The sequence below is a fragment of the Dendrobates tinctorius genome, unplaced genomic scaffold, assembly GCF_039654945.1.
Source record: "Dendrobates tinctorius isolate UK_male_01 unplaced genomic scaffold, ASM3965494v1 ptg000128l, whole genome shotgun sequence".
Taxonomy (NCBI): Eukaryota; Metazoa; Chordata; class Amphibia; order Anura; family Dendrobatidae; genus Dendrobates; species Dendrobates tinctorius.
Genome location: NW_027361796.1, coordinates 889,994 through 905,013, shown reverse-complemented (window position 1 = coordinate 905,013; position 15,020 = coordinate 889,994).

Here is a 15,020-nt window from a genome sequence, read left to right as displayed (position 1 = left end):
TAGTTTTCCCTTTTCTTGCTTTAGGCTTATTTAGTCCTCTGGCCGTGACGAGGCGTCTAGGTTCATCGTAGGCATGCTCCACGGCTGCTGCTAGTTGTGTGGTAGGATTAGGGATCTGCAATCTGCATAGTTACCAACCTCTCTGGTTTTTCTGGGCTTAGCATGTTTAGGGTTTTTCCTCCTCGGTGACCCATTCATAACAGAATCACCAGCCATACCGCAGATTCTTGGGTACTCAAAAGCAGGAAAAAGTTCTTAAAAAAATGGGTCAGAATTTTTTTTATATATATATATATATTTTTTCCTCTTTTTCTCTGAGGCCGTAGGAGGATTTTTTTTTCTAATGGAGATTAAGCAATTGTCTGATCGGGTGGAGCAACTTGCTGCTGAAGTGCAGGGAATTTCCACCTACCTCATTCAGTCACATGCTGCTGAATCTAAGATCCTTGCTCCTGATGTGTTTTCTGGGGATCGCTCTAAATTTCTGAATTTTAAGAATAATTGTAAATTATTTCTTGCCTTGAAGCCTAACTCATCGGGGAGCTCTGCGTAGCAGGTTAAAATTGTCATCTCCTTGCTGCGCGGCGATCCCCAGGATTGGGCTTTTTCTCTGACACCTGAAAATCCTATTCTGACTAATGTGGATGCATTTTTTCAAGCCTTGGGGTTGTTGTATGATGAACCTAATGCTGTTGATCAAGCTGAGAGAACCCTGTTGGCATTAAACCAGGGTCAGGATTCTGCAGAGTTATACTGTCAAAAATTCCGAAAGTGGGCAGTCCTTACTACCTGGAATGATAGTGCTTTGGCAGTTCTCTTTCGGAAGGGTTTATCAGAAAGACCGTAAAAGATGTTATGGTGGGATTTCCTGTTCCCTCTGGTCTGGATGATTCCATGTCATTAGCCATTCAAGTTGATCGGCGTTTACGTGAACGTAAAACTACACGGGAGGCGCTGCCACCTTTTGAACAAACGTCTGAACCTATGCAATGTGATGGGGTTTTGTCTAGGGCGCAACATCAGGAGTTTAGAAGGCGTAATAAGCTGTGTTTTTTCTGTGGAGATGCCTCTCATACTATTTCTGTCTGCCCTAAATGAGAGAAACATTTTGCACACACATTTGCTGTGGGCAGTGTACAACCTAAGTTCCTTTTGGCAGTTACTCTGATCTGCTCCTTATCCACGTTTTCCACTAAGGCTTTTGTGGATTCAGGAGCAGCGTTGAATCTGATGGATTTGGACTTTGCTAAACATTGTGTTTTTTTCATGACGCCTATTCCATTGAGGGGTATTGATGCTACTCCTTTGGCGGAGAATAAACCTCAGTTTTGGACCCAGGTGATAATGCGAGTTACCCCAGACCACCAAGAAAATTGTACATTTTTGGTGCTGCATAATTTGCATGATACTATTGTTCTGTGTTTTCCCTGGCTGCAAACTCATAATCCGGTTTTGGATTGGAAATCTGGGTCTGTGGTGAGTTGGGGTTGTCAGTGTGTTCTTAGGGACGCTCATGTTTTCTCCACCTCTCCTCAGTCTCATGATATTCCTGATTATCTGGCCGATTTTTCTGATGTATTTAGTGAGAGTAAGTCTGCATCTTTGCCTCCTCATAGGAGTTATGACTGTGCAATTGAGTTGATGCCTGGGTGTAACTTTCCCAAGGGTCGGCTTTTCAACTTATCAGCACCCGAACATGATGCTATGCGATCCTATATTAAGGAGTTGAGGAGAAGGGTCATATTAGACCATCCTCGTCACCTTTAGGTGCTGGGTTTTTTTTGTGGCCAAGAAAGATGGTTCATTAAGACCATGTATTGATTATCGTTCCCTTAACAAGATGATGGTTAAATATCAGTACCCGTTACCTTTGATGTCTGATTTATTCTCCAGAGTTAAGAGTGACTGCTGGTTTACTAAGCTTGACCTCAGGGGGGCGTATAATCTTATTTGCATCAAACACGGGGATGAATGGAAGACGGCGTTTAATACTCCGGAGGGACATTTTGAGTACCTGGTGATGCCTTTTGGGCTCATTATGCCCCTTCTGTCTTCCAGTCCTTAAAGAATGATATTTTCCGTGACTTTGTGGATAAGTTTTTGATCATCTCTCTGGATGATATTTTGATCTTTTCTAGTGATTGGGATTCTCATGTGGAATACGTCCGGACTGTGTTTCGGATTTTGAGGGAGAATTCCCTGTTTGTTATGGGATCGAAATGCCTCTTTGGTGTACAGAGGATTTCATTTTTGGGATTTATCTTGTCTCCATCAACTATTGAAATGGACCCGGCCAAGGTTCAGGCCATTTATGATTGGGTTCAGCCTACTTCTTTGAAGGCCCTCCAGAAGTTTTTGGGTTTTGCTAATTTCTATCATAAATTTATACGCAATTTTTTTGGTATTGTCAAACCACTGACTGATCTGACCAAGAAGGGCGCTGATGTGCTGAATTGGTCTCCTGAGGCTGTCTCAGCATTTCAGGAGCATAAGCGGAGATTTACTTCAGCTCCGGTTTTACGGCAACCTGATGTCTCACTTCCATTTCAGGTGGAGGTAGATGCTTCTGAGACTGGTGCAGGAGCTGTTTTGTCCCCTAAAGACACTGTGACTTCTAAGATGAATCCCTGTGCCTTCTTTTCTCGAAAGTTCTCCCCATCTGAACACAACTATGATGTGGGGAATTAGGAATTGTTGGCCATGAAATGGGTATTTGAGGAGTGGAGACATTGGTTGGAGGGAGCTAGACATCAAGTTGTGGTCCTCACCGATCACAAGAATTTGATTTATCTGGAGTCGGCCAAACGCTTGGATCCTAGACAGGCTAGATGGGCCTTGTTTTTCACGCGTTTTAATTTTGTGGTCTCTTTTCTTCCGGGCACTAAGAATGTTAAGGCAGACACACTTTCTAAGAGTTTCTTTGCCGATTCTCTTAATGTGACCGAGCCTACTACCATCCTAGGTGAGGGGGTAGTTCTTTCTGCCATTTTGCCCGATTTGAGACGCGCCCTGGAGGAATTTCAGGAGGATAAACCTGAGCGTTGCCCTATGGGATAATTGTATGTTCCTGACCAGTGGAGAAAGAGAGTGATGTCTGAAATTCATTGCTCCGCATTGGCTGGTCATCCAGGTATTTTTGGTACCAGAGATTTGGTGAGTCGGTCCTTTTGGTGGCCTGCCTTATCTCGTGATGTCAGAAATTTTATACAGTCCTGTGGGACTTGTCCTCGGTCTAAACCCTGTTCTCGTTCTAGTGGGTTGCTGATGCCCCTGCCGGTGCCCAAGAGGCCATGGACCCATATCTCAATGGATTTTATTTCTGATCTTCCTGTCTCTCAGAGAATGACTGTTATCTGGGTGATTTGTGATAGATTTTCGAAGATGGTCCATCTTGTACCACTCCCAAAGTTGCCATCTTCCGCTGAGTTGGTGCCCTTGTTTTTATAACAGGTGGTTCGGTTACATGGGATTCCTGAGAACATTGTGTCCGACAGAGGAGTTCAGTTTGTTTCCAGATTCTGGAAAGCCTTTTGTTCCAGTCTGGGAATTCAGTTATCCTTCTCCGCGTTTCATCCCCAGACCAATGGACAGAGTGAGAGAACAAACCAGACCTTGGAGTCTTATTTAAGATGTTTTATATCAGCTGATCAGGATGATTGGGTCTCATTTTTGCCCTTGGCCGAATTCTCGCTGAACAATAGAGCTAGTTCTGCCACTTTGATGTCACCCTTTTTCTGTAATTTTGGGTTTCATCCTCGATTCTCTTCAGGGCAAGAGGAATCTTCGTCCTGCCCAGGTGTGGACACTGTGGTTGAGAGAATGCAGCAGATATGGGACCAAGTGGTGGATAAGTTGTCACTCTCTCAGGAAAAGGCCCAGCGATTTTCCAACCGGCATAGGACCATTGGTCCCCGGTTTAGAGTGGGTGATATGGTTTGGTTGTCGTCTAGGAATATTCCTATGAAGGTTGCATCTCCAAAATTTAAGCCAAGATTTATTGGACCTTATAAGATTTTGGAGATTCTTAATCCTGTTTCTTTTCGATTGGCTCTTCCAGTTACGTTCAAGATCCAAAACGTATTTCACAAATCTCTGTTGAAGAGGTTTGTTGAGCCAGTGGTTCCTATGGCAGCACCTCCTGACCCTGTGTTGAATTGAAGGCAATGTGGAATATGAGGTAGAGAAAATATTGGATTCTCGTTTGGTTAGATGGAGACTCCAGTATTTGGTCAAATGGAAGGGTTATGGCCAGGAGGATAATTCTTGGGTCTCTGCCTCTGATATTCATGCCAATAGATTGGTTCGTGCTTTTCACCGGGCCATCCTGATCAGCCTGGTGGCATGGATGAGGGTTCGGTGACCCCTCCTCAAGAGGGGGGTACTGTTGTGAGCTCATTTTCTGGTCTACCAGTCAGGCTCCCTCTGGTGGTAACAGGAGGTAGTGAGGCTGATTTAATCAGTAGAGATCTGCCACCTGATAAGGAGGATGACGATTGGACCTCAGGAATCTCAGATTGGATTTAAGACAGCCGACGCCCTACTCTGGTGCTGGTGATTCCTTCTGCTTGTCAGGTCTTGGTTCTCAGCTCTGTTCCAGTCAGCTCAAGCTAAGTTTCTCTGTTAATGTTCACACTTCATTTTGTTGTTCTATTCAGTTTTTTGTGCGGTCAGCCAGCCCCAGCTTGGGCTGTGCTGAATTTCCACTCTTATTTATCTGTATTTGCCAATTTGCTTTTTGTCCCTTATTAGATTGGCCTCTTTTTGCTCTGTCTCAGAATATTTCAGAGTGCTGATATAGTGGGAGAAGTCTAGTGACATCAGGGTTAATTTTGTTATCAGAAGTGTTGGACATTATTTTGTAGGGTTTTGGGCAGATTGCAGACAGTGTCTTTCCTTTCCTCTCCTTTCTAGTTAGTTTGGGCCCCATTGTTTGCTCAGCCTATTTTCCTGCCTGTGTTTGTGCTTTCATCTTGTTTCACCGTCAATACATGTGTGGGGGCTGTCTATTCCTTTAGGGTCTGCTCTGGGGCAGCTAGTTTTCCCTTTTCTTGCTTTCGGCTTATTTAGACCTCTGGCCGTTGCGAGGCGTCTAGGTTCATCGTAGGCACTCTCCACGGCTGCTGCTAGTTGTGTGGTAGGATTAGGGCTCTGCAATCTGCATAGTTACCAACCTCTCTGGTTTTTCTGGTCTTAGCATGTTTAGGTTTTTTCCTCCTCGGTGACCAGGGCTGTGGAGTCGGTAAGCCAAACCTGCGACTCCGACTCCGACTCCTCAATTTCCCTTACACCGACTCCGACTCCAACTCCGACTCCACGACTCCGACTCCGACACATATTGCTTATATTTAAGTGAAAAATTTATTGTAGTACAATGTGAACCTCAGACATTTAATCATTTTTATGATCCAATAATCAAGATATTTAGATAGAACAGAATATATATTGGTGTACTACCAGGTTTTCATTCTTTTTGGTACAGATACGATATGGATAGACATATATGGATAAATGGATAGATAGAGCAGATTTCTAATCTGCTTTTGCTATTGAAAACATTATCTATGAGCTCAAAAACCTTTCAGGTGATGCGGTTTTTTAAAAAGATGATCAGCTTTTGCAGCTGAAAAACGTATCCTCAAAAAACACAGGAAAAACCCTGTGTGTGAATGTAGCCTTAGATCAGGAATAGAACAGTCATTTATAGGACATTTCATAACTTTCCCAAACTCCTATGAAAAAATATTCAGCACATCCTGCATTGAATTACTGTACCCAATTTATTATATATTTTAGGAGTCGGAGTCGGTCCATTTTATACCGACTCCAACTCCGACTCCGACTCCACCAAAATGAGCACCGATTCCGACTCCGACTCCACGACTCCGACTCCGACTCCACAGCCCTGTCGGTGACCCATTCATAACAGGAGAGCTTGCACCCACTGCCCCCTTAAAGGTTGGGCCGAAGGATGGTTATATGAGTGCATTGAGTCAGACTGTTGTTCTCCCATTCATTGCTCCATCCGGGTTAATTTATCTTGCATACTGACAAGAGACCACTGCATGTCGTGCACTACCTGGACCAGCGCCTCCTGATGATTTGGGTCTCCTCTGGTATTTGCACCCTGGACACGCATCACACCAGACGCGTAACTGTCTTCCTTGCTTCGGGCCACTGCTTCTGCCAGAATTTGACGGAATGAAAGAGTCGGATCTACACGGACCCATTCTGACAGCGCTCTCCTCAAGAATGTGCTATGAAGTCCCAGAATGAATTGTTCCCGGAGTATCCAGTCTGTGGAGCCCATGCCACCAAGCCCATCCATCTCTTTCCTTTGCACTTCTGCCAACACTTCTTGCAGTGCTGTCGCATACCGAGAGATCCCTTCTTCTTCCTGCTGCAGTCTAGAGAAAAATTTGGCGCGGAGGGGTCCCGCGCTAGCAGTCTCGCCGTAGATCTCTTCCAGGAATTTCACTAGCTCCTTCAGGGTACTATGAGTGAGTTCTGGCTGTAGACAGACGTTTTTACGGGCCTTTCCCTCCAAGGCAGTCAACGCAATGTCCACTTCAAGGTGTGTGCTGATGTTATAAATCTTCAGGGTGCTTTTCAGCCGGGACACCCAATCAGACAGGGGCATATTATTGCCATCAAATTTTGGAAGTACACTAAATATGGTGCCCATAGGGAGTATCCTTGCAGGGGTTCCACCAATGCCCACAGCATTCCCACTAACACTAGCATTCTTGCGGCCTTTTGCCTGCATCTTGGTGATAGTCACCCTGCTCGTAGCGCCACTTGAAGCCATGGCCGGGGGACCACCACAATGCAGGGAGACTACGGTGCACAAGATGAGGTGCAAACAACAAAGGGTTAATTTATTTACAGGCAAGGAATGCAGTGTTAGGAAAGTGTAAACAGGGGTATGCAATGACAGAAAACAATTTACAAAAGTGATATTCTCTAGCTGGGCTGTACAAATGGCACGGTGCACCAACTATTACAGATCAGTGTATTCTTTCAAAAGGCAAAACAATACAATAAAGTACAGTATGCTGCTACTCTAACTCTAGCCTGACTGGCTACTCCAGCCGCACGGCTGCCGTGCTCTGTCTATTGCAGCCTATCCTAAGCCTTGAACATGTGCGCACACGGGGTTAACACGGTAAAGTTGGTATCAAAGTTCCTTCCTGGGGGCCCCCTGCAATTCTCTGCAAGATGATGTGACGTCCTCCCTGGAAGCTCTATGCAACGTGGTCTTGTCCTTGAGTGAAGATTCCAAGCCTGTTCCGTTCATGTCTTTTCTTCGTGGCTTCTGGCAGCAAGACGGGAAAGCCACCTTTTAATCCCCAGAATAGTTTACAAAGTCACAGTCTCAGGCTAAACGTTCTTTTCCTCACAGCTCAGGCAGGCCCGTCTGCTTCCTTCAGAAATCTTCTCCACACTGAAAAGCAGCCCCTCCCCTCTGTAGTCAGGCAGAAGGAACCAAAAGAGCCTTTACAGCAGGGAAGTGCAGACTGTCCCACTGATCTAACCAAGGGGGTGCTGTCTCTTAAAGGGGCAGCTTGTCTCTACTGTCCATAGCTATGCCACCCCCTTACATGGGTCCACTGTGTTTTATCAAGACCAAAGGCAGCACAGCCGTCTACCAGGAAACTTTAGAGCACTTCATGTTTCCCTCTGCCGGCACGCTTTTTGGAGATGGAAATTTCATTCTCCAGCAGGACTTGGCACCTGTCCACACTGCCAAAAGTATTAATACCTGGTTTAAAAATAACAGTATCCCTGTGCTTGATTGGCCAGTAAACTCGCCTGGCTTTAACCCCATAGAGAATCTATGGGGTATTGTAAAGAGGAAGATAAGCGGCACCAGACCCAACAATGCAGATGAGCTGAAGACTACAATCAAAGCAACCTGGGCTTCCATAACACCTCAGCAGTGCCTCAGACTGATTGCCTCCATGCTACGTTGCATTGATGTAATGTATGCTGCTGGAGAAAATAGCGCAATAGAGTCTTATCCAAGAAACTGTAAAGCGCTGCGGAATATGTTGGCGCTATATAAAGATTATTATTATTATTATTAAGAAACAAATGATTGAAATGATAGCATTATACTCACCAGATTGAGCCATAAAACAGGCTTGTAGAGATATCAGCTGTAGCAGATCCACCCATCCAGTCATGACCAACCAAAGATAAAAAAAATGGGTAGATTGTAGATTTAATCTGCAGTGCTGAATGATTCAAGGTCCAAAACATGTAGCCATTCAAATTTGGATTTATTCAACGCGTTTCAAAGTACACGGCTTCTTCATCAGGAACACCACAATGTACATGTACAGACGTTACAGGACTTTAAATAGATGTGACTTTAAATGGATGTTATATTTTAAGCTCTCTACCTTGCTGATATATTTGTTCCTTGATTGGTAGAATTTATTGTAATAGAATTTCTTTTTTTAAGATTCTTCAGAGTTTGCTACTTGCATTGTACTGAATTAGGCCACGTTCATACATTCAGTATTTGGTCAGTATTTTACATCAGTATTTGTAGAAACACGTCACCACTTCTGTATTTATCACCCACTCCTGACTTTGGCTTACAGATACTGAGGTAAAATACTGACTAAATACTGAATGTGTGAATGTGGCCTTAGTGTGAACACATCCTTAGCATATTGCTTTATATAGCTCCAGGGGCTCATGTTCACACTCGGTATTAGCTTTATTTCTTGTGCTAGTCTGCAATGTAGAGGAAGGTTACCGATGTTCAGCACAAATTTTCACCATAGTCATTTTATATCTTGAGGTTGTTCTTTCCATTCGTTCACAGCAGTTACATAAACAAAGCAAAAACTGAAATGGACTTCAGGCAGAAGTTAAAATTTATGTAACGTTTATGTAACGTCATTAAAGACTAATTACTAATTATATTAAATTTTATGTGAGGTTTTCATATGTACAACATTGTAGCCTTTCATTCCAGAAGGATGGCAGAACTGGTAGTTTTGTTCTGTATTTTGGTACTTATATGTCTTACAAGCTAATTATTCTCACATGGACTTCTCATCAGGTGAAAAGGGCAGGTTGTCAGTGCAGCACGGTGGCTCAGTGGTTAGCACTTTTGCAGTGCTGGGGTCCGGTGTGCAAATCTCCCTAGGGACAACATCTGCAAGGAGTTTGTATGTTCTCACCGTGCTTGTGTGGGTTTAATTCACCACTGCAAAGACCTAGTAATAGGAAATTTAGATTGTGAGCCCCAATGGGGCAGTGATGATGATGTCTATAAAGTATTGTGGAGTTCATGGTGCTATACAAGCATGTAAAATAAATAAAAGAGGCCAGTTTTAGCTATTATTTAGTTTCAAACTTGTACCTTTTTTTTACAAAATAGTATAAGCGGACTACATGTAAATTTGTTTGAATAAACAAGGCTAAATTTGTACATATTTTTTGGAGGTTTTATTATTAGTCAGTGCAGAAGATTTTTTTTGTGAGGGCCTTTTTAGTACTTTATGTCTGGAGATCATTAGTTTAGAATTATCAGATTCAATGGTAAGGATAAATTCATGCATGAAAGAACATTAAAGGCCATATATTAGTATACTATAGTTCCATCAATCAAATGGTGTAATTTGCATGATGGTCCTTTGCTACTTTTACCAATGCAAACAACTCATTTTCTAAATGTTCTCTGGACTTATCTGCCATTGTTTAACATAGGCTGCTACAATATGTTCAGAAATACACTACATCCCTTCCCATACCGGTGTGCACATCACCTGCTGTTTATACTATTAATGTCAAAATTAAAAGTTCAGTCTACTTTTAGATAACTTCATCTCATTTGAAAGATAATGTGATAAATAGACATATTGCAAATCACTTTATTTAAAAATTATACTGTCCTATACCTTAAAAATCTCTCCAATGTGCCAATCATTAGGTGTTACTGTAAAGGTGAAGAAGAAGGCTAACACACTCTCTGAAGGCCTTGTTGTTGTATTGTGTGCCAATTGTATTTTATTACATGTCTTGTCCTCCTGGAGGCTGTAGTTTCTTGTTAGCTAGGGGTGACAGGGTTAACTCTAGGGACAGCCCATAGTTGAAGAGGAGAAATGGGGACTGATGTGTTAGCTTCTGGTTTTATAGTCAGTTGATCGTGAGCTGGAGAAAAGGAAGGACACCATCAGAGAAAGGCTATCATCACTGGGTGTGTGTTGAAGTAACAGATCGGCAAGCTATACAGCAAGCAAACAACAGTGGAGGCAGTTTCCTCATAGCAGGCAAGTTGAGACACCTAAGATGAAAGAGTTACAGAAAGTTGCAGTGTTAGCCAGACCTGGAGATTAGCCGTGAAGGAATTCAGGGTTAGCCATGCTAGGGCACATCTGTACGGTGGTAGCTAGTGAGGTGTCCCTTACACCGTTCACAAGAATGCAGCTAGCATACAGTCAGCACAGCATAACCCATTGACCTGTATGACCCTGTACCTGGAAGATGGAGGCCCCCAGCCTAACCTGTTATGTATATGTAATGCTCCTCACAAATGATGTGCCGCCTTCTGAAACTGTTATGCACAAACCTCTAGTCAGAGAAAAGAGGGAGACACAAAAGCGCAAATAGGGTCTTATCAAACGTTACACAGAGTTGCCCACCAAGAGAACGACTCACCTGGTGAGAGTGAAGGAAAGACATATATTAATGGTGGCTGCTGCAGATCCACAGGTCAGTGCAGGACCTGGTTGAAGCATACACTTAGGTAGGAAGGAAGGATCATCCCCGCACTGCCACAAGAAGAATTCCAAATATTGTAGAGGTTTCAACGTGGTTTATTCTACGCGTTTCAGGATTCAGGTGACCCCATCATCAGGACATGCCAGAAATATTGTACAAGAGTCATAGGCATAGATGTTAGTGAGTTGATGTTACCCCATGTTTATGTGAGTACGTGTGTGTGTATGTGAGTACGTGTGTGTGTGTGAGTACGTGTGTCTGTGTATGTGAGTACGTGTGTGTGTGTATGTGAGTACATGTATGTGTGTATGTGAATGCATGTGTGTGAGTACATGTGTGTGTGTATGTGAGTAGATATGTGTGTATCTGAGTACGTGTATGTATGTAAGTGTGTGTGAGTATGTGTACATGTGTGTGAGTACTTGTACGTATGTGTGTATATGTGAGTACGTGTGTGTATGTGAGTACATGTGTATGTATATGTGTTATGAATGGGTCACCAAGGAGAAAAACAAAACAAAACAAGCTAAGCCACAGAAAACCAGAGACATTGGTAACTATGCAGATTGCAGATCCCTGATCTTACCACACAACTAGCAGTAGCCGTGGAGCGTGCCTACGATGTTCCTATATGCCTCGTCACGGCCAGAGGACTACATAAGCCTAAAGCAAGAAAAGGGAAAACTAACTGCCCCAGAACAGACCCCAAAGGAATAGATAGCCCCCACACATGTATTGATGGTGAAACAAGATGAAGGCACAAACACAGGCAGGAAAATAGGCTGAGCAAATGATGGGGCCCAAACTAACTAGACAGGAAAGGAAAGGCAAGTCATTGTCTGCAACCTGCAAAAAACCCTACAAAAATAATGTCCAACACTTCTGATAGCAAAATTAACCCTGAAGTCACTAGACTTCTCCCACTATATCAGCACTCTGGAATATTCTGAGACAGAGCAAAAAGAGACCGAACTAGTAAGGGACAAAAAGCCAATTGGCAAAATACTGATAAATAAGAGTGGAAATTCAGCTCAGCCCCCAGCCGGGGCTGGCAGACCATACAAAAAACTAAATAGACCAACAAAATCAAGTGTGAACATTAGCAGAAAAACTTAGATTTAGATAACTGGAACAGAGCTGAAAACCAAGAGCTGACAAGCCAGGAATCACCAGCAACTGAATAGGGCGTCGGCTGTCTTAAATCCAATCTGAGAATCCTGAGATCCAATCATCACCCTCATTCTCAGGTGGCAGATCTCCACCGATCAAACCAGCCGCACCACCTCCCGTCACCACCGACACCAGACACCAGAGGGAGTCCAGAAGGGGAACTCACAACTGGTGAGAATGAACTCACAACAGTAGCCCCCTTGAGGAGGGGTCACCGAACCCTCATCCACGCCACCAGGCCGATCAGGATGGGCCCGGAGAAAAGCACGAACCAATCTATTGGCATGAATATCGGAGGCAGATGCCCAAAAATTATCCTCCTGACCATAACCCTTCCATTTGACCAAATACTGGAGTCTCCGTCTAACTAAACGAGAATCCAATATTTTCTCTACCTCATATTCCACATTGCTAGAGTTGAGCGAAACGGGTCGAAAAAATTCAAAAGTCGCCGACTTTCGCCAAAGTCGGGTTTCATGAAACGAAACCTGACCTCAGCGTGAGGTCGGCCAACTTGTCGGCGACTTTAGCGCCAAAGTCACGTTTCAAAACATGCTTCAGCGCCCTTTTTCAGCCAATGAGGAAGAACGGACACTGTGGGCAACGTGATGACATAGGCAGCGGTCCCTACCATCTTTGAGAAGGGCATGCAAGTGATTGGCTTGCTTTGGGGGGCGTCACAGGGGGTATAAAAGGGCGTGCTCGCCGACCGCCATCTTACTTCTGCTGATCTCAGTATAGGGAGAGATGCTGCTGCTGCAGATTCTGTAGGGAGAGCGTTAGGCAGGGATGAAGAAAAAAAATCAGCTGCTGCTACTAGCGATTTTGCCTGTACAACACACCAGTCACTGTGCAGTGCAAGGGGAGGCTATATTTTGGTGGATCAGCTCTGTTGGTTGTTAGGCTGCCTTATAAGGCTACCTGATAGCTGCATTGCTGGTTTCACACTGCTTTGCAAACTGCTTTTTTAAAAGCAATCCTTTTTTCTTTTTGTCCTGGTGAGATACTGAGCGTGCATTTTTTTCACACCGTACAGCGGTGTACGCTGCTATCTCAGTACCGTGTAACGGCTGTTATCACGGCCACAGTGAAGCTAAGGGTGTGACTCTGTAAGGATAAGTCGAGGAGTTGTTCCATTCTTACAGACCTCCACCTTATAGTTTTGTCTGTTTTTCAAACAGTCTAGTCTATTTGCTGTTTGATTACATTCAAAACTATAGAGAGACAGCGTGTGTCAGTCCGTATACTAAAAAAACACGGAGCTTGACAATTTAACATACACCGGACAGCGGTGTACGTGCACGCTGCTCTCTCAGTACCGTGTAATGGCTGTTATCACGGCCACAGTGAAGCTAGGGGTGTGACTCTGTAAGGATAAGTCGAGGAGTTGTTCCGTTCTTACAGACCTCCACCTTATAGTTTTGTCTGTTTTTCAAACAGTCTAGTCTATTTGCTGTTTGATTACATTCAAAACTATAGAGAGACAGCGTGTGTCAGTCCGTATACTAAAAAACCACGGAGCTTGACAATTTAACATATACCGGACAGCGATGTACGTGCACGCTGCTCTCTCAGTACCGTGTAACGGCTTTTATCACGACCACAGTGAAGCTAAGGGTGTGACTCTGTAAGGATAAGTCGAGGAGTTGTTCCGTTCTTACAGACCTACACTCTAGGGAGATTCCAATCCTGCCCTGTCCTATATAACATTTTTCACACCTGCCAAATTTATCCTGTCATACAGCGGTGTGATATACACTGGGCCTGACACAATACATCAGTGTCCAGAAGTGTGTAAGGACATTCCATTTCTCCCATCCTATATAACATTTTTCACACCTGCCAAATTCATCCTGTCATACAGCGGTGTGATATACACTGGCCTGACACAATACATCAGTGTTCAGAAGTATGTAAGGACAATCCATTTCTGCCGTCCTATGTCACATTTTTCACACCAGCCTAATTCAGTCTGTCATACAGCGGTGTGATATACATTGGGCCTCACACAATACATGAGTGTCCAGAAGCGTGTAAGGACATTCCATTTCTCCCGTCGTATATCACATTTTACACACCAGCCAAATTCAGCCTGTCATACAGCGGTGTGATATACACTGGCCTGACACAATACATCAGTGTCCAGAAGTGTGTAAGGACATTCCATTTCTCGTGTCATATATCACATTTTACACACCAGCCAAATTCAGCCTGTCATACAGCGGTGTGATATACATTGGGCCTCACACAATACATGAGTGTCCAGAAGTGTGTAAGGACATTCCATTTCTGCTGTCCAATGTCACATTTTTCACACCAGCCTAATTCAGCCTGTCATACAGCGGTGTGATATACATTGGGCCTCACACAATACATCAGTGTCCAGAAGTGTGTAAGGACATTCCTTTTCTCCCGTCATATATCACATTTTACACACCAGCCAAATTCAGCCTGTCATACAGCGGTGTGATATACAATGGCCTGACACAATACATCAGTGTCCAGAAGTGGTAGGAGAATTAATAATAATAATAATAATAATAATCTTTATTTATATAGCGCCAACATATTCCACAGCGCTTTACAGTTTAACAGTTTCAAAACACAAGTCATAAGTAACAACGTTAACAATACAATAATTAAAGCAAAATAAGACGAAATAGGACGACCCTGCTCGTGAGAGCTTGCAATCTACAATGAGGTGAGGGAGATACAAAGTACAGGTGTGTATTTACAATGGTGTATTTACAATGAAGGTCCAGCCATCTTGCGGGAGTGAAGGATGGATGGAGATAGTGAATGGGCTACACACGCACACTTACACAGAGAATGACTTTGATTAGTGAACGTGATAGGCCGCTCTGAACAGGTGTGTTTTGAGGGAGCGCCTAAAACTATGCAAATTGTGGATAGTCCTGATTTCTTGGGGTAGAGCATTCCAGAGGATAGGAGCAGCACGGGAGAAGTCTTGGAGTCGGGAGTGGGAGGTACGGATTAGTGCAGAGGTTAGTCGAAAGTCGTTTGCAGAGCGCAGCGATCGGCTAGGCCGATAGACAGAAATGAGAGAAGAGATGTAAGGGGGTGCCGCACTGTGGAGAGCTTTGTGGGTGAGA